General features: G+C 45.4%; 1 protein-coding gene across 10 annotated transcripts in view; it reads right to left on the bottom strand.

Annotated features, from left to right (window-relative positions):
• RNF152 (ring finger protein 152) overlaps positions 1-20,431 on the bottom strand; it is a 73,027-nt gene that overhangs the window by 37,947 nt on the left and 14,649 nt on the right. The window contains exon 1 of one of the 10 annotated variants that reach the window (XM_057313361.1): positions 12,951-14,014. The exons of the other annotated variants lie outside the window; for them this stretch is intronic. The gene's annotated coding sequence lies outside the window, so the exon portion shown is untranslated. Of the gene's footprint in view, positions 1-12,950; positions 14,015-20,431 lie in introns of those variants that run through there. 10 annotated transcript variants of the gene reach the window in all.

The raw sequence follows: 20,431 nt of genomic DNA, 5'->3' as shown, positions 1-20,431 counted from the left end.
TTTGAGCATTCTCCAGAATTATTCTATGACCTTAAAATAATTCTCTTTTTAGTCTTTACAAGCAGAATTGACAATAACACAAATGGCGGGGGCGGGGGGGGCGCCTGGGTGGCTCATTTGGTTAAGATGGGACTCTTGGTTTCCCCCCAGGTCATGATCTCGGGGGTTGTGAGACTGAGCCCCAAGGCAGGCTCCACGCTCAACAGGGAGTCTGCTTGAAGATTCTCTCCCTCTGCTCCTCCCCCTGCTTGTGTGCATGCTCTCTCTATCTCTCTCTAAAATAAGTAAATCTTAAAAAAAAAAAAAAAAGAACACAAATGGATATTGTGATTGCCACCAAACTTGATTAATAGCTCTCATCGATAAACCCCAAGTTACTGAAAAGCAGGGTCAAGCTACATAGACTTGATTAGAGCACAAGAAACATGTCCTGAGGGAAATCTTGGGGAAAGAGGATTTCATTTTGGACTATTTTCTATGAAAAGGTCTAAGTTCATGACAACAAAGTAAACCTGCCTGTGAACGAATGTACCCAAAATATAGGTTAAAAAATAATTTCATGAGCCATAAAATACCCCAAATGCTTCTTTGAGCTCAGGGACCTGTTGAAAACTTCCTGATGCTCCTACCCAGCATTCATTGGATATAAGTACCCCACCCCTCTACTGTAAAGTCTTCTGATACTTAGGAAGCTCCACCTGCCAGGGACCAGGCCCCCCCGGACAGCTGGCACAGTGCCAAGCACACGGAAATGCCCAGCCACGTTTGCTTTGATAAATGACTGATTCTATGGCAAATCGGATCAGAGAACCCTGTCAGCTTCCCAGGGAACCACTCAGTGGATCAGCAACATGCCAATGACCTTCCTCTGTTTGGTCCCTAAGACCATCTACTGATATCCACAATTATAAAAAATGTCTTCCAATCGGACCCTGGTTGGTACAGATAAACCATCTGAAGTCTTACATTTCTGATCTAACAGAAACGGACAGGCTTTACTCACCCAGTCCCTCCCCAACACCATTTTGTATCAATATTTTAAATCAAACTTTTAAACCATTCAACTTCTGGGCCATGGTGTCTATTGTGCATTAACACTGTAGCTAAGTGTAGTTCTTAGGAGTAGCAGGTATCCAATAAACATTTACTGAAGGGAGAGAGGCAGGGAAGAAAGAAAGGTGGAAAAAACACTGAGCCAAGCTCCTGAGCTGCCCCAGGTTCAAGGGTGAGGAAAAGGAAGAGTGGACCTATATGACGCAGCCCCATGTTTTTGATGGGCCTCACCTCATCCTTACAACAGTCCTATGAGAATGTATCTCATTCACCCATTTTAAGGATGCAGAAACTGAGATACAGAGAGATTCAATAGTTTTCTGAGTGCCCCCTAGACAGTAAGTTTCAGAGCCAAGATTTAAACTTGAACAATATAATCTGAGCTACATTCTAGCACGGCCCTACTATCTGGACACCTAAATTCACCTAAGACAGCCTGAAGAAAGCCAGTCATTAAGGTTTTCATTTATAGATAAGAAAATTAAACCCAACTGGTTAAATGACCAATAAAAAAATCACACACCATCTCACAGTATCAGACGCAGTGCTTCTACTCGGTAGCTATCTTAGAACCTAGAAAATAAGGACCCCCATCTGTTCTTATACGTGAATATAGTAAGTTTATGCTACAGGCTTTCTATCATCTTTCTCATTTCAACCCAGAATTCCCACTGAAAATACAACAACGATATTTGCATAGCACCTTGTGATTTATAAAAACAATTTCATCTACAATACCCTCCCTGTGACATACACAATGCAGATAATATCACCAGCTGGCAAAGACCAGGGCAATCTTAGTGACAGGCAGCCCAGAGAGGCCCTCGGCGACACATCTCAGCTCAAAGCACCCAGGAACACAGGGAGGCAACTTTCAAAGACCACGGCTCCTGCCAACAGGGGTTCCCAAGAAAGAAATTTCAAAATGATTACTTTCTCCTCCAGACTGGACACACAAGGACATAGAATGTAAGTAAAGACAATATTTCTCAATCCTCAAGGGGATCAACCATTTAAGGAGAAGGTCTCCACATCTTTCTTCTCTCTCCCTCATTATTGCTTTTCAAAACCTTTGGGCAATACAAGGAGAAAAGTATTTGCTCATTGAAACTGTCTGCCATCGGGGCACACCAATCTGTTCACTGAACATCTCAAGAGTTGTTGGCTAATACTTTCGTCTTTCTTACCAGAATTAAACCATAGCTCATAAACTGAGAAGTTAATATCATTGAAAGCTATAACCTCGAGTGCTTGGCAGAGCAACTTCCCCCAAACTCAAAGGAACATCTAGGTCATCAGACTTCAGAAGACTGATTTAAAATCTTACTTAGCAGACCAAACACCTCTGCAGGGGGTCTCATTCTTGGCTGAACACGACAATCACCTGCAGAGCTTTAAAAAAAATATCATTGCTCAGGTACCACCTGCAGAGGTTCTGATATAATTGTCCTGGGTGAGGTCTGCACATCGGGGCATTTAGAAGTTCTCCCGGTGACTCTACTGCACCCACGGTTGAGACCCGCAAGTACAGAAAGTAAGGCATACGCCTGCCTGCTCAAGTAAAAAGTGACTCACTTTTGACCTTCGGACCAGGAACGATTGCACAATGTAGGATTATTTGATAACATGGGTTTAAATTTTCAGACCCAATCTGTTCACTGCATAATTGAAATTGTTCTCCTGGTCTTCCTGACATATCCAGACCACCTTCACCTGGAAATGCAGATGAATATAAAAATGCATTTTGAAAGTACTAATATTTATGTAGCACTCTGAGATTTATAACTATATAAATAGTTATATTTATATAGTTACATTTATATAGTCACATTTAATCATTACAAGAGCTACAAGGTATTAGTTTTCTACTGCTGCTGTAACAAATTATCCCAAGCTTAGTGGCTTCAAACCACACGAATTTATTTTTGGAGTTCTGGAGACGAGATACCTGAAATTAGTCTCCCTAGGCTAAAGTCAAGGTGTGGGCATGGCTGGTTCCTGATGTAGGCCTTGAGGGGAAAAACCTGTTTCCTTGCCTTTTTCGGCCTCTCGGGCCGGCCTGCATTCCTTAACCCACCGTTCCTTCCATATATTCCTCGGCTGCCTCCTTATAAGTAGGATCCTGGGCTTACTTTGGACCCACTCAGATAATCCAGGATAATTTCTCCACTTCCAGATCCCTAATCACTTCTACGTAGTCCCTTTGCCCTGTGAGATAACATTCTCAGGTTCCAGGGATTAGGACAAAGACATCTCCGAGGGCCATTATTCAGCCTGCCACAGAATAAGGAAAATGTCACCACTATTACCATTATGCCCATTCCGTCTGCTCATCATCCTTATTTTTCCACCGAAACTGAGGCTCAGGGTTGCATGACTTAACCAGGTCCCATGTCTGGGACAAGGCTGAATTTAAATCTGACCTCATAACTCTCAGTCCCACTTTCTCCCTGCCACAAGTGTCGTTTCCCCACAATAAGGTGATGTTTGCAAAATTACTTTCTTTTCCAAGTCTTTGCCACACTGTTAACAAGACGTGTTTTCACTCGGCCTCAAGCATTATTTCTGTTCCTCAGCCAATATATGCCAAGTGGAAACTTCCATGCGCTACTCCTGGCAAACATGTCTCAAGTCAGACCCCTTCCCTATGGCCCAGAAGAACTGGCAAGTCCCCCGAGGCAGTAATTCCCTTATACAGACTATGATGTCACAACAACCTCAGAGTTAGCTGCGTAAGATAGTACATCGGGAGAAAAAGCGAGCTCTCGGTTTTAAGAGAGCAAACAATCTGAACTTGCTAAGACATACACATACACATAACCATCTCGAGAAAAATCTATAATTGGTGATTTCCATATCCTGCCTGCTTGAAACAGCCTATTCAGAACAACTTTCTCTTCTTCTCAACTGAGGAAGTGGTATGTATCTAGAAGCTCAGATAGTGGTCTTCTAGCAGCTGGGGTCATCAGGAAGTAGTGGGTAAGGCTTTCTACACAAAGGACATTCTAATATGATGGTCACACTTCCACTGATGCCTTGGGATTTCACATATCCCTCCTCCCAAGTACGTCAGGGAGAGAAGAACCTGGCTGAATCACAGCCACTTTAACAATAGGAGAAAGTAAACAAGCCAAGCAAATCTCACTGCCAAGCTCATACCTGGCCTGAGTCTGTGTTCAATCTGATGTGAAAATAGTAGGGAAGAAAGAAAAAAAAAAAAAATCAATGCCGCATCAGAATGCAACTGGTATAATACCAGCAAGTTACATGATTTTCTGTTCCCAGAACTATAAAATAACAGCAAACAGCGTTTTAAAGGTCATGTGGAATAATTCAAACAGCTAGAATATTATATTTTAAATAAGCTAATGCGGTGGGGGGAGGGAGAATGCTGGAATGTATCTGTGGCTTGTATTCATGCCAAATCCATGCTCTGAAGCTATCACTGTATATGATTATAATCAATATTTGGAAGGATTCTTAGGGGCAGCAAGATGCCCTGACATCTAAGAGTCAGTTTGGGCCACTCATCCAGAACAGTAAACCAATGCATTTTTAAAGCTTTTCAACAAGGTAGCATTACACGGGAATTCTGGTTTACCAGGAGTCAACCATAAACTTGTAGTAAAGTTAGGATGTTCCAAACCATGTGATTTAGATATAACCTGGCTAAACTAAAAGAGAGCACACCTGCTAAGTATTCCTTACTCCACGTTTCCCGACATCCAGGTAGTTAAAGAGTCCTGGGTTTTGGTCCTGGCTCTGCCCTTAATTCACCTGGACCAGTCACTCAACTTGTCTGGGTCTCAGAGTTCTCATTGGTAAGGAGAGAGGGCTGGACAAGATGACCTTTAAGGGCTCCTCCAATTCTGACTCTAGAAGCTTTCAAAAGATTCATTAACAAAGTTTACTGGCTGACTTCTATCTGGAACTAGATTCCAACTGAGTTGGTGAATAAAGGGAAGACAATGAGCTGATGGTCAAGACTCTCAACAACTAAAAGCTGGGGAAGACACATAAGCTGGAGAACGACATGGTGAAAAAGAAAATGCGTTCCCCTCCTGGGGAAAGCTACAAAACCTGGGGGACCCAAGAGTTTATTTCAAAGACTCCTGGGGGTGCTTATACTTAACAGCAGGAGGGTCCTGGATTTTCATGCTGCCTCTAGTACTCAGAGCCTCCCAAGTCCAGGCACAGAAGGGATGGGCCGGAATGGGGGGTGGCAGTCATCCCCGGGATGGGAATTCCACAGGCAGCATCATCGAATCATCATCACTAAGGCCTTTCTGGCCATGTAGGATCCAACATAGCGTTCAAGGTCAGTGTGATGCAGGGATGGCTACTCGTTTGAGCTGGAGCTGAGCGGTTAGGGATTTGCTACACCTTCTTCCTCCTGTCCTTACCTGGGGTGGGGAAGGGGGGGGGACAGCAGAGCAATCTTCATCTTCTTGAGGGTCTGCGAAATTAGCCACAGCAAATGAAAAGTCGATTCACAGAGCTGCTGAGCTTGCTCAGGATTCAGATCCCTGAACTGCTAGTTCCATGAAACAAATGTGCTTGCTCAAGTGGGAGAGCCCAGAAAAAAAGTGACAGGAAAATTGAAGACTTGCTATAAAACTCATCTTCAAAAAGCCATAATTATCACAATCGTGTCACCTAGGCATTATTTACAAACATCCTTCTGCACAATTTCTCCTCTTGGAACAGCCCTTGTCTAGATACAGTGCCATTACTCAGGGTAACATTTTAGATTAACTAAGTAGTAAAATATGGAAAAACAAGCATTTTTCCATCAAAACTCTCGAATGAATATAATTAAAATAAGATGCAAGGGAACAGGCATAAAAGAGAGAGAATCTGCCTTTTCACCTTCGTGCTGATAATCCCTCCTTAACAGTTTTAGAACTTGTCAGATTCTAGGGTTGTCTACATTACTCAGTGCATTACCCCCCACATTGGAAAAGGGAGAAAGTGTAAAAAAATTTTTCCTATTCTGCAGATTTTAAAATTGAGACTTTGAGGAAATTAAATGATTCATCTAAAGTCAAGTCACAACAAAAAACCCTGATCACCAAACTCCTTATTTTGATGCCTCAGGACATCAAACACAGTCTAGGTGATCTTGTTTTCATGATGAAACTAAAATAATTTTTACATCAGACGCTGTCATCTGTTTTGTCTGGGCCTTGCTTCTGAACCTTTCAGGCCTCAGAATATCCTGGTTTGGCTCCTGGCAAAATGAAGCCAATTTTCAACAGCCACACAAACAGGGTTCTCTCTACAAGCAGAGACAGGCAAGAGAATGCTCGTCACGGTCTATTAACTGCAGTTCTCTTCATAACCTACTATTCCTTTTTTACATTCTTTTAACTGAAGTATAATTGACATACAGTGTGACACGAGCTTCAGGTGTACAACATAGTGATTCGACAGTTCTACACATCACTCAGTGCCCATCACCCTAAGTGTAGTCCCCATACAACGCGATCATTCCCTGTGCCGTATTTTCCATCCCTGTGACTTATTTGTCTTATAACCAGAAGTTTGTACCTCTTAATCCCCTTTACCTATTTTGCCCCTTCTCCCACCCCCACCCCTCTGGCAACCATCAGCCTGTTCTCTGTTTTTATGAGTCTATTTGTTTTTTAGATTTCAGGTATAAGTGAAATATGGCCTTTGTCTTTCTCTGTTTGACTTATTTCACGCGGCCTAATACCTTCTAGATCCATCCATGTTGTTCCCAATGGCAAGATTTCATTTTTTTAATGAGTGAGTAATACTCCATTGCATGTACAGATCTTTCTTTTAAATCCCAAGCCTCATGGTTCGTGGCCATGATCTGCTTGTACAGGACACAAAAACAGCCAACGGTTCCACACTATTTCCAGGGTCTTCCAGGCTCTGGCCAGCAATCAAAAATAGGACTGTGGGCCTTTGGTCATTCTATTTGGGGATGGTATCACATCACAAAGCACCTCTCAGTCCCAGCTCTGTTAATGAAAAGTCCTTTTAGGTAAACCTGTCATGGACGCATATGAACATCTACCTTCAATAGTGTTTTCCCAAATAATGCATCTGCCCCGTGATTTGAAGGAATGAAACAACCAGAACAACAACAGCCGCAGGAGAAACAACTCTAGTCCATGCTCAGGTGGTGGACTCCTAGGAGTTTAGCTTTATTTTGGGATCTCTGCTACCGAATCCACAAGTCTGTTCAAATAAATGAGGCAGGGTAGGGTGGCGGCTCTGCCCCAGAAGTGGTCTGTCTCAACCTGGAGTCAAGCTGCCCCAGCCCTCTTTTCTCACAAATGAATCCCTCCCACCTACCCCAGTTTCTAGGATTAACTCTAACCTCAGTGGAGACGTCTGGGGAGTTTTGGTGCAACCCCCTGGAACCCCGCCCAAGTCCCCCAGAACGCCAGCTCGGTGCTGACTTCCTGCCAGCTCCTCTACCTACACCTGCGTTCTTTCTTGATTCCTTAGCCTTCAGGTCTGAAGCTCACTGGACCCCCGAGCTCTCCCTCCCCAAGCACCTGGACCTGCTGTCCCTTCGATCCTGTACTCTAGGACTGGGACTCTGTCCCCGAGATTCGGCCACCTCTGGAAATATTCCCCAATCCTGACTCCTTCAACTTCCTGTTGGAACCTTCACCCCGAGGGGATGCCCCCAGCTTTCCCGAAGCTCCCCCATCTCATCTGACAGGTGGACTTTTACCCCGGGCTCCCACGGGGCAAGCCTACCCCACTCCTTCCAGGCCCGGCAGGGCCCTGAGAACAAGACCAGCAGCTCTTCAAGTGACCCTCTGCATTTCAGACCATGTGCTTATTTAAATGCCCCTGTCTGAGCCCACACTCCATTTACTGGTGGAGACAGAGCTAGTGAACGGCTGTCCTCATTATCAACCCCTCACTATTTACTTGACATCTGCCAGCGGCTTGCATACAGCAACCTACTAATTGCCCTGCGGACAACATGACGCAGCAAATCTCACTATTTCCACATACAGATGAGAAACCGAAGATCCCATTCTAATAAGAACCGTGCCTACGCTCCGCTGGCAAGACTGGGGCAAAACGAGGAGTAACTCGGAGTCTCTTGGCTTCATGCTTACAGTATGAACCCTCTTTGGGGAAACCACATTTCCTGTGCATTGAGTTATGTCAATTACCCAGAGTGGGCGGGCAGAGAAGGTCCTTTCCGGCCCCCATGGGCCGACCTCCTATCATGGACAAGGGCTGGGGCTCCCTGGCGTCCCTGTCACCTGCCTGCACGACTCCAAAGCCACCGCGTACTCATTCCAACTTGCAGAAGAGCCACAGGACGCATTTGCTCAAGTCCCAGCTCAGTACTTCTGATAAAACCAATTGTTTCAAATAAAACTGGAAGGACTTTTGTACTTCCCACCGGTACCATCGAAGCTTCTTGGTTTCAGGCTTAGTTGACTTAAGTGAAATCAGCAGCAGAGCATGAGAGGGCTGTTTGGTGCTAATTCAGACTCTAACTTCCGAAGGGGGCATAACTCTCGCAGACCATGTTCTCGGGGGCCTCGCAACGTAGTCACGAGAGACACACAGCTACCGGTTCTGGAAAGAGCCAGGGAGGAGCTGCCTCCCTGTCCAGGCTGGCACGTGCTGCCCTCTGGAAAGGAGCTCGGAGCTGTGGTGTGAATGAGTAGATGAGTAGCAATCCGTCCATGCGTGTGTGTGTGTGTGTGTGTGTGTGTGTGTGTGTGTGCCCGGTGCACAGGGGTATTAAATGGAGTCTCCGCCAAAAACCTATGTTCAAGTCCTAGCCCCCTGCACCTCACAGTGTGGCCTTGCTGGGCAGTAGGGTTACTGCACAGGTGGTTTGGCAAGATGAGCTCATACTGTTGGGATGGCCTTTAATCCAACACCACTGGTGCACTTTCAAGAGGGGAACAGACACCTCGGGAAAGAGGGTCCTATGACAGCATGGGCAGAGATTAGTTGCGTCTACAAGCCAGGGGTTGCCAGCCCCACTGGGAGCTGGAAGAGGCAAGGAAGGGTCCCCCCTACAGGTTTCAGGGGAGTGTCGCCCTGCTGACACCTTGGATTCAGACTTCCAGCCTCCAGAGCTGTCAGAGGATACGCTTCTGTGGCTCTAAGCCACCCAGGCCCTTGCACTTCGTTACGGCAGCCCTAGGAAATTAATATAAGGTGGAAAGGAAAACCTAGGAATCACAAAAACCTCTTGATTTGGAAGAAGCACCAAATAAGAAAAATATATGGTTGTGCTCATGCTCATTCTGCAGCATGGTCGCCCACCTGAAGGAACTGGAGGAAGAAAGACAAGGCCCTGCATCCCTCCGAGGAACCTTCCTTCCCCTAAGAAGTGAGACTAGTTCAGGTCCTGAGTAGGGGAGGGAACGGAGGAGGAAGTCCTGCCTTCTCCATCCTGAGCCTCTTAGCGCCTCTCTGCCTCACATACTGACAAAAGGTACTGGGCAGGTGTTTTCAAATCCATGATCTCTTTTCATTGTCACGACCATTTGGGTGACAGAGAAAGAGGGCAGGTATTATCATCCCCATTTCACACACAAGGAAAAGGAGGCTCAGACTAAGTCATGGGCTGCCCACAGACAAGATGACCATTCCAAAAAGAACTTGAGTTGACAAAGCAAAAGGCTTTCAAAAGAGGTGAGATGGGGGTAAATCCTGTCTGGGAAAAAACAAAAAACAAGCTATACAAAAGGTCTAGACACCTTGCATGTCCAAACCAAACCAAATCTGCTGCCCTTGACACGTAGCCCCTTTCCCTTTTCCTGAAGGTAGCAACAGTCACAGAACGTGGCTGTCGACACACTCTGCCAATTCTCTGGCGAGCTTTTTACCTTCAGGTGTCTCTGAGGGGGAAAAAAAAGCTGCACGTTTTCCAGGCTTGAAATATAGGGCGTCTGCGTGCTCTTTCACCGTGCGCTCTACAATCTTCAAGCGCTGCTGTGTCCTTGCCCAGCCGTCACCTGAGCCAGGGCGTGCTCTCCTGAAGCTGGACTTGAGCGTTCGAGAGGCTGGAGCTCCCACAGACTGTGTCCAGCAACCTGTGTGACTGAGTGAGCCGTCTCCCAAAGCAGCACTTGAGAAGGCAGGAGAATACAGGGACCCAATGGGATGGCCCGTGTCCCAGGAAAGGACAGGAGGGAAAGGGTTAAGCTGGAAGCCCTGGAGATAAGGACCTTGGGTGGAGAGCTCGGACTCTAATCAGCTGCCTTTTCCAAATATTGTAATCTCCCTCTGGAAAACACCCAGTCTCTGGCCACCGAGAAAACTTGGGTTTCTTCTTTCATGCTCCTTAAAACCTGCAGCCAAGATGCCAGGCACACACACATACCCTGGGACCAGCCACTCACCACTCTGCGAACGCTCGGCCGCGAAACGCCATTCCACATTTTGTCAGCTTGAAAATATTAAACACCACTGAACAAAATTTAAGGTTTCTTTTTCAGACGTAAATTTCTGCTTATTTCAAAATGAATTAGTGGTTCTCTGGGTTTCATAATGTTTAATTCATTAATGATAACTACAGCTCGAGAATTTGAAAGGAAATTGCTTCCAGGATAAAATTAAATGCGAAACTCTAAGCAGTGATTCATGGCTGTTCCTATCTAAATTACTAATCCGTGTGACAAACCTGGTTGGCAGCACACAAAAAAAGCAATACCATTTCCCCCCATTGCCTTTATATATTTTGCTGAATTGTTTTGCAAACTGCCTAAACCCAAGTCCTAGATAATCCCCTGCTAGCGGCCTCCACCCCATAGTGGGATTCAGTACTGAGAGTCCCTACTGCCTCGGAGAGGCTCATAATGGACTAATACTTCTGTGCCTCGGAAGAGAGTTTTCTCGACATTAGACTTTAGACATATAATCCAATGGATTTCTAAGGAAACTCATTTTAAATTAAAGGCAAATATCCCCATGATATCTGTCCGCATCTCCCCAAAGAAACCTGCATAAAACTCTAAAAATGGCAATTTTCCTTTCGTTCGCAAGGAAGCCTCGCCAGCTGAGATCCAATTACGTATCTCCCCATTAGAACAATTGGGCACTAGAGTAACCATGCTATCCAAAAGATGAGAGAACAGAATGCTCCTGAAGTTTCATCAAGCCCAGGTTATTCTGTCTCCAGAAATTTCTCTCAGGTCGGTTCCTGTAACCACTGCCTGGATTTGGAGCCTAGGCTAGAGAGAAGCAGCAGGCAAGGATATTCCTGCCTGCACACAACCCACCTCCAGAGGACCTCAGAGGATCAGGGTTCCCCCAGGGCACCTCTCTGAGAACTGCTGCTAGACTGCCACAAACCAGGTCCCCTGTCTCCAGGGTGTGTCTCACTCCAACCATCCTGTGTGCTGCTCCTAAATGACAGGTGAGATCCCCAAGAGCCCTCAAGGGTGCTACTCCATGCCAGGGATTTACAAATGGTGACTCCTTTGTCCTTGGGACAACTCGGGGAAGGTGTCCTCTTCGTCCCCATATTGCAGAGCAAGAAATGGTGGCAAAGAGGTTCAAGACACGCACCCAATTTACCGAGCAAGTAACCGGCAGAGCCAGGATTCACACCCACACTTTCTGCCCAACTGCCCATGCTTCGAACCAGCTGATCATGCCACACCACCGTTCCAAATATTCTACTCACTCTTTATTTCCGAGGGGGCAGGGCCCACACAGCCGCCAGGCTCTATGGGTCCTTTGGTGATTCAGTTACATTTTCAGCCTCATCTGACAAACACGCTCTTCTCCATCTACCTCCCATTCTGGCTTTTCCAATCTACGTGCACCTGATCTTCCTTCCACCTCTCCCCCGTGACAGCCTCCAAGTCCCCCTTTGGGGTGTCTTCCCCCCACCTTTATGCTCCTGGAGTGCCAAGTTCATTCCTTCAGTTGACCATCCACTACTGTCTACTGACGCTGGAGGCGCACCGTTGTCTCCCCTCGAGTGTGTGACCTTTTCGCAGCCACCACCCTGGCTTCTTCTCTATGACCTGCCCTGTGTTCCCACAGCATAGCAGGGCCATGGTGAGACGTTCTGTAACCTCTGCGACTAAGGAATGTGCTACAGCAAATCATCAGTGACACTTAAAAAAGCAAAACCAAAACCAAACCAGAGACTCAGGAACTTGTCCCCAAATGACCCAGTTAGGTCCCTAGAGAGTGAAGACGAGGGATGGCAGGATTTATGTGAACTTTGTCAAAGGTCCATCAGGGAGTATTTTTTCCATCAATCATTCAAACGTTGCAACCACGTGAAGGGAAGAATACCTAGCTATCTGCTCAGTAGCAAGTGGCTCTATGAAACAAGCCTGTTTGGGATTTAAAATCAGCAAGAGGTCATCTCAGAATGGGAACTCGAGAGTTACCCATGCGCCACAAAACAGGGATGGCAAACTGAACCCGCAACTCAGACTGGTCTTTATTGTAGTTTCTGAGCAGCAGGAGGGGGAGAGAAGAGGCACGTTAAGGAGGTTCTTTTTTAATTTTAAGGAGGGAGTGTACCCACTCCCTGCAGCTCTTCTGTCGCCCCCACACAGGGTGAGGGATGTAAAGCAGGCTGGTCTGCCCACAGTACCAGTCTTACCAGGCGGGCATCCATTCCTGACCATGAACTCGGCATCAAATAAACCCCAATACCATCAGCAATGCAGCACGAAGATCAAAGATCACGATGGTAACTCACGGTCATAATTTAAAATAGAAAATAATGCTCCTAAATCCCATAAAATGGTTACAAATGTCCAATGCATGCAAATTCTCTGAGAAACCCCGCAGTACTGTGGAAATACACAAAACACACCTAAAAATACAACCCTACCGTTATGTAAAATTAGCCTAAAACTAATATGCTAACTAAAACAACTATATATTAAATCCATTTTGCTCACCTTCTTAGAACTTAATGAGCCCCAGGGGGCGGGCGGTGGGGGTGCAATTTGGATGCCACGGCCTCTTTCACAAAACCGTCCAAGGAGATTCATGGTCATGGGTGGAGCGGGATTTTTCCAATCGCTCCCCATTTTCCTTGTAGGCAGCACAGACATTCAGAACAAGCTGCTGACTACAGAGGTCGGCTCCAAGTGTCGCTGCAGGCTTACAACACTGTGTTCGGGGGTGTTTCTCCCAGGGAAAAGCATTTTAATAATATTTTCTCTTCCTCCCAGCCACACCTGCCCAGCGTCAGATCAGAGAGCACGGGATGGGGGGGGGGGGGGAGTGCAGCCCCCATCGCTGTTTGCTGAGGCTGCAGGGCACTCTGGAAAAGCCGGTTCAGGTCGAAAGGCTAGGTACAGGCTTTACAAGTAACTTCAAAGTCGTCCACTAAATGAATGAAAAGCATAAATCAGTATCGTGCCCTGTAGTGATGCAGAGGAAAGAGGCAGAGCAGGAAAGTGTGTAGGAAAGTCAGGAGGAGGCCTTACAAAAGCAGCTGTGGGGAAAAGGTCAATGACATACAGGAGGCTTCCCACGTGACTTAAAGCAGGCTGATAAAGGGGCTGCCTATCCTTGAGGTTCCCAGGGTTCCCAATTTAGCGATTAAATAGAACTAAAAGTATTCACTGTTTATAAAAATATAGGTCTTTCATAAGCATTTGAAAGGCTTAGAAAAGATTCTTTTGAACATCCCAACACCTTGCAGGTGACCTTGTTTGTTCTACGAATATCTCAAGTTCTCTGTTTCTTTATACGTAGGACTAGCCAAAGGAAGCCCCAGTTCCCACCATTTCAATTACCACAAAATTTTAATTAGAGAAATCCACAGAAATGGGAAATCCCGATCTTCACATTTTAACTGCTCACAATGCAATAATGATATAAAGACGAAATGAGGAAGTTTGTAAGCTTATGTGCTTTGACCAGGAAACCACGACAGCTGACGGTGTAATCAGGATTCACTATAAGCACTTGTATTTCCTGGTAGAGACTTCTGCATGGAGCTTGTTCACTCTGGATGTAATTCATGAAAAAAAAAAAAAAAAAAGATGGGCAAGTCTATCAACCCAAGGCAGGCCTCACTATATACCTTGTCATATCGTATCTTTCCATTGCTCCTAAACCTTGCCCTGTCTGGAAAAGAAATCATTTGGAAGTGTAGAAATATTATTTTACTGGACCCACATCTGACTCTAATCCCCTGCTTTTAGGATTATAAAGAGGCTGGAGAGGGGGGTGGGGCTCAGAGTGTGGCGGGAAGCCTTCGGTGGCCAAATGTCTCTCTCCAGAGAGAAACAGGCTTTACGGATCAGTGTCTGAGGATGGGATTTATTATCGCAAATATACTCACGGATGGCATTTTTAAAGATCTTCATGTCATACATTTCGTCTGCTTGTCTCCCACACCGCTTTTTTTCAACCAAGGGACCTCATCTGCTCGGCCAAGTAAGAAAGTGTGCAGCGCTCCCTTCCGTGTTCCCGCGGTCAGTCCCCTCACCCCTTGGCTCTTCACAGCCGGCCTGCTTTCCCTCCAGGAAAGACTCCCCAGCCCCGCCATCTGCACGGCTCCAGAGTCCAGCCAGGGTCTGTGCCTCGGCCAAAACGACCCCAACCCCACTCCCTTTAGGTTTTGCTTCGGGATGTCACTGTTGTCTCCCCCACCTTTTTTTTTTTAAGAATGTGGAAAGAAGAGTTCTTTTAAGGTTAACCACGAAGGAAAAAGGACCAGAGTCCTATTTTCCTGCCAGCATGTTTGTAGACCTCACTTCTTCAGATCCAAGAAAAAGAAAAGAGAAGCCAAAGTAAGGGGCCAGCTCCATCCAAGGCAAAATGACCCAGTTTAAACTGAGTGCCTCCCGGTCTTCCTGCATTCTTGCCTCCTGCCCTGGTTTTGATGCTCAGGTTAGTCCTCCCACCACCCCATCCCCAAGGCTTAGTGGGGCCAATCTGTCTGGATAACGTTACAACCTGTGGTCTTCTTCTTCCCATTCCCTCCATCAGACCCGCCCACACCCCATCTGCACCTGCTTCCCAGCAGGGCTGGCAGATACTTGATCCAAGCGATTAGCTGCAACACCCTCACGGAGGTGACTGTGTTTCCCTTCACAAGGGCGCGCACATTTTAGCAAAGGATTCAGGGACATAAAACCCAAAAGGAAAAGGAACTAATTTATAATGAATTGTCTACGTACCAGCCTCAGACCCCAGACACATCATGTCATTTCTCTGGGCCTGACTCTGGCTCCTGCCTCACACGGTTGTTCTGATAATTAAGTAAGCTAACATATACGTAATACTTAGAACAGCACCTGACACCTTGCAAGGGCTCCACGTGCATCAGTTTTATTAACCTTCACCATGACCTTCTGAACGAAGCACTACTGGTCTCATCTTAAACGAGGACACAGAATGACTTGCTCAGGATCACAAGGCTAATGAATTAGCAGAGTAGGGATACAGCCCTCAGTCTACCAAGTGACCACAATCCCTGCTGTTTTCAATACACCACAAGGAATGCATCTCTAATGGTAAAATCATGGACACTCTGCAGGCCTGTGGGGTGAGATCTCATTGAAGGGGTCTTGTGGTATGCTGATGGTGGACTATCAGAAGGAAAGGCTGGGCAGCTGGGGTGAGCACGGAATGATTCCCGGAGCATGACCAGAGTTGAACAGCATGGAATGTCCTGTCAGGGTTAACTCAAGGCCCACCTCTGAACCACAGACCTTGGTCTACACATTTGCCTCATTTAGGCTCTGCCTTATTTCCTGACTGTAAAATGGAACATAAAATTTACTTGGGACATTGCAAGCTCCTGACCCCTGGAGGTGTTCATGGCAGAAGAGAAAACCCCTTGTGAGAGAAACTCCAGAAAGGGAGTTAAGTCCTACAGTAAGGAGGACAGCAAACCTGGGAATGTTAAGTTACTTCCAATGTGAGAAATCAAGGCTTCACTGAACAACAGGCTAGAGATGAACAATGCTTATTTAAAAAAAAAAAATGCTGGAGCTAAAAATATTACTAATGATCTTGATAATATCTGGTTAAAAATTTTGAATTAAGTCTGGGCGGTCTAATTTTTAATCTCCAAAATATTCTTGAAAACTCACCTATTTCCATTGTAGGTTACAAATCCATAATTAGGCCTCTTTCCTTTCTGGCTTGTTCTACATTTGAAAAGCATTCACTATGCCACTGAAGCAGACTTCCCTCAAAATAACCTCATTATTCAAGACTTGAACAATTATGTCACAGATATAATTACTACCATCATGATTCCAGTGGCTATTTGTTGCACCATCATTTCCAGATGAACTTCTGGCGTAGAAATAAAATAGCCACAATAAGATAATTAATTACAACTCTATTATGACTATAGCACACAGTGACTGAAATTAAAACCCTGAAAGTTTTAGTATTTCATTTTTGATATCATGTTCATCTTTGTAGCCAGCAAATAATTACTACAAAGACACTTATTGTTAGTATATTTTGTTTCTAATAGCAGCTGCTTTCTTGGTATTGGTACTTTTCCATAACTACTACTGCAAAGTTTTGAAAGACCACTGTATCTGAGTACGAATGTTACTACTAATCAGATTCAGGGTTTGTTTTCTTTTGTTTTGTTTTTTTGAAATTTTACTTATTTATTTGAGAGAGAGAACAAGCAGGGGGAGGGGCAGAGGGAAAAGCAGACTCCCCACTAAGTGGGGAGTCTGATGCAGGGCTTAATCCCAGGACCTTGGGACCATGACCTGGGCCGAAGGCAGACGCTTAACCTACTAAGCCACCCAGGCACCCCCAGATTCAGGGTTTTATGCTCCTTTTTCCCCTTGGGAGCATAATCTTGCCCAAGCCACCAAACTTTTCTGGGTCTCAGTTTGCTCATCCAAAAAAATGGGGCTTAAAACAGAACCCACTTCTAAATTATTCTAATAATTAGGTGGGGTAACTTTTATAGAGCTTCACAAAATGCTTTGGACTTAGTTACGGCCACGTAAAGCTAGCAATTACTTCTTTAACTTGTAAATTCAGTTCAAAGATATTCAATATTTAAAATTTTACTCAAGGGACGCCTGGTTGGCTTAGTAGGTGGAACACGTGACTCTTGATCTCAGGGTCATGAGTTTGAGCCCCATGTTGGGCATAGAGCCTACTTAAAAAAAATAAAATAAAATAAGATTTTACTCAAAATGTCACCTGCATTTGCTTCTTTGCATTTAGTACATTTGCCAATGTACTAAACTGATTATCCAACAGTCGGTTATGAACGTCAGTCCACCTGACACAATCTCTGAAGGAATAAGGTTCCTTTTCACAACCCCAAGAAAGTAGACACATTTTCTGAGACAATGGAACCAGCTAGAGCAAAGCCAGGGTAGCAGATTCAAACTAACTGGCGCTGATTATACCAGAGTGTTTGAGGCCAACGGGCCAGAGACTGCATTAATAAACAAACCTCACAAAAGGAAAAAGAAACCTCTCCCATCTTCAAAGTATCTTCCTAATCTATCTACACGAGTAGTTTTATTCTGTGTATTTGTGACCATTCCTCACACTGTACTAAATGAATTTTGTCAATTAATTTAATTTAAGACATATAAAAACTAATTTCCGGCCTCTACTACTGTTTTACCCATATGGGACTCCAAGTATATTTTGGTTCCTGAAAACCTACCCCCAGCTTCTTACATGAAACCCAAAGGCTGACCTACAAGACAATACCATCCCCTTGCTGCTAGCTTCACTGCGCATTAACTGAGAGAAGAATCAATCAAGACAGTCAATATGTCTTTGGAACAGCCGAATATAAATGATGCCAGTGGTGGGAACCATCATACTTCCCATTGCTAATATGAGACTTGGCTACTAAGATACAGTGCCCCCTAAAAGAAAACTTCCTGATGATACAGCTTCTAACCAACCAGTAGCATGAAGATACCACATCCAAGATAGTGTGGGGGGGTATATAAAAGTGTTAGATCACTACAGTCTTTAAGGAGATTAAGAGTCAGTTAGAGGTAGAAGATAACCAGTTACAACATTTACTGGTGGGGAAAAAAAAATAAGCCAGGTCCCTAGATGCAAAGATACATAAGGTAGGCACGGCCCTCAGGCAAGCCACATCTATCATCACTCAGCCACATCTATCACCACCACCAGGCCCCACGAATCATCAGGGATTCAGAGATGGGCCTTGCGCAGGGTACCAAAGGAACTGAGGAGCGGAGGAAGAAAGAGAAGGCAGGCATCCTCAGGGAGGCCACAGGAGGAAGGCAGGCCAGCCTGAGCATGCCCCGGGGCTGGTGAGGTAGAACCACCATGGCCAGTTCAGCTGAGCAGAGCACTGTCCCACCAGATTCCCCATATTCCAGGCAGGGCCCCCTACAGAACCCTCTTCATGCATGGTCTGCAAAATAGCTCCAGTATCTTCAATCTAGGAGAAATCATAATCAATCTGGGAAGAATAAATATAAATTTAGCTACACTATACCATGAAGTCACACATTATCTTTTAGTTTTCAATACATGCAGGTGTCCTCTGCTCCAGGAAACAAATGTGTTTTCCTTGTTCCTACCTCCCTTTCAACCTGCGTCCTTTCACAGACAGCTCTCAGAGGCTCTCTCCCCCACTTGGCAACATGGTTCAACCTCAGACTCACGATGGCCATCTGGATGTAGATTACTCTCAAATGTACAACTCTGACCTCTCTTCCAAATGCCATTTCCAATGAGAACTCTTGATTTCTTCCCAATCTGGCCTTTTCTGTGTCATTTTATATTTGTTATTGTTATTTACCCTGTTACCCAGACTTGAAAACCTGTTTATCTCCCACCTCTCATTCAATTCATCTCCAAAATTCCACTAATTTTGTCTCTGAAATGTCTCTTGTGTCCATGCATCCTTTCTATTCCTGTGGCCCTCCCCCTGGGGTGTAAGTCTTCACTACATCTTCTCTGGACCCCAATTGGTCTCCCCACCCTTGTCCTTTCCCATCCATATGGACTGCTGCCAGATTAAGCTCCCAAAAGTACAGCCTCATACCCACATGCTCCCCAACTCCCAAACCATCAAGGACTTCCTGCCAAATAAATCCCAAAGGCCCCCTTCCCACCAGCTATTCTAATCCTTTTCCTCCCAGTCCGGCTTGCATACTCCACAGTCATAAAGCATTGTAGTCATAAAGCATTAATTGTTGTCCAGAAGACAAGATCCACCATCCCCGACCACGTTGCTGCTGCTGGGATGCCACTCCACTGCCACGTGGCCAGAGTATCCCCTATGCGTCAAGAGCATCACCGAATGCTACTTCCCGCATGCAGCCATCTTAAATCCTTTAGCAGGAAGTAATCTTTCCCCTCCGCATTCCAGTACCACTTCATCCACCCCACCCAGCATGTGAGTTCCTTGTGCGCATGTGTTCTTACTCCTACCAAGGTGACTTCCTAAAGGAGCATCTCTGTGGGAAAATAATCAAACCAATGTGCTACGTTAGTACTTCCTGATGAGCGAGCATTGTGCCAAGAGTCATGGAAGACACAAGAGCATGAGCTGACAGCTAAATGGAGAAATTATGCTCAAACAATGCAAAAATAAAGCAATAATATCAGTAACTCTTTTTAACCATCCTATACAGATGTTTATTGAATTCATGAAAATACAGAACATCTCAGAGAAAAGAAGTCTTCTGAACAGAATGAAGAATTTGAGGCAGCATACTGTAGTGGCCTATAGCCTCAACCCTGGAGCCCCTTGGGGCTGAGTTCTAATCCAAGCTCTGGCATTTACTCACCTTGTGACCTTGGGCAAGTCATTTAGCCTCAAGTCCTTGTAAAGAGACAAATTAAAATGAAGATATAAAAAGTACCTTCCCCGGGGCTCAGTCGTTAAGCGTCTGCCTTCGGCTCAGGTCATGATCCCAGCGTTCTGGGATCCAGCCCCACATCGGGCCCCCTGCTCAGCAGGAAGCCTGCTTCTCCCTCTCCCACTCCCTCTGCTTGTGTTCCCTCTCTCACTGCCTCTCTTTCTGTCAAATAAATAAAATCTTAAAAAAAAAAAAAGTACCTTCCCCTTCAGACTGTAGTGAGAATTATGCACATACTATACGCAAAAACACTTAGAGCCATGGCAGATAACTAGTCCTGTCCATGTTAGCTGTTCTTATTATTGTGCAAATGTTCTATATGGGGGAAAAACACAAGAATCACATATTCGGTAGTTAAGATGCCTAGCAGGATTTTTACTAGCAAGGAAGACTTCACCATCTTAAAATCATCAATCCACATTTGCTCGACTTCCTGACAGGGAGTTTCTGGTTGACTGACAGGTAGGGTGAAATTCACCAGGGGTGGCTCTCGGGACCACGGATTGAATGCTGTGCAAACAGAGCAGGCACCTTGGCCTCTGAAACAGACACAAAGAAGGGCTCACCCA

Source organism: Ursus arctos, unplaced genomic scaffold (assembly GCF_023065955.2).
Source record: "Ursus arctos isolate Adak ecotype North America unplaced genomic scaffold, UrsArc2.0 scaffold_17, whole genome shotgun sequence".
In the NCBI taxonomy this organism is placed as follows: domain Eukaryota; kingdom Metazoa; phylum Chordata; class Mammalia; order Carnivora; family Ursidae; genus Ursus; species Ursus arctos.
Note: the sequence above shows the minus strand (reverse complement) of the source record. Positions and strands in the feature narration are given on the sequence as shown.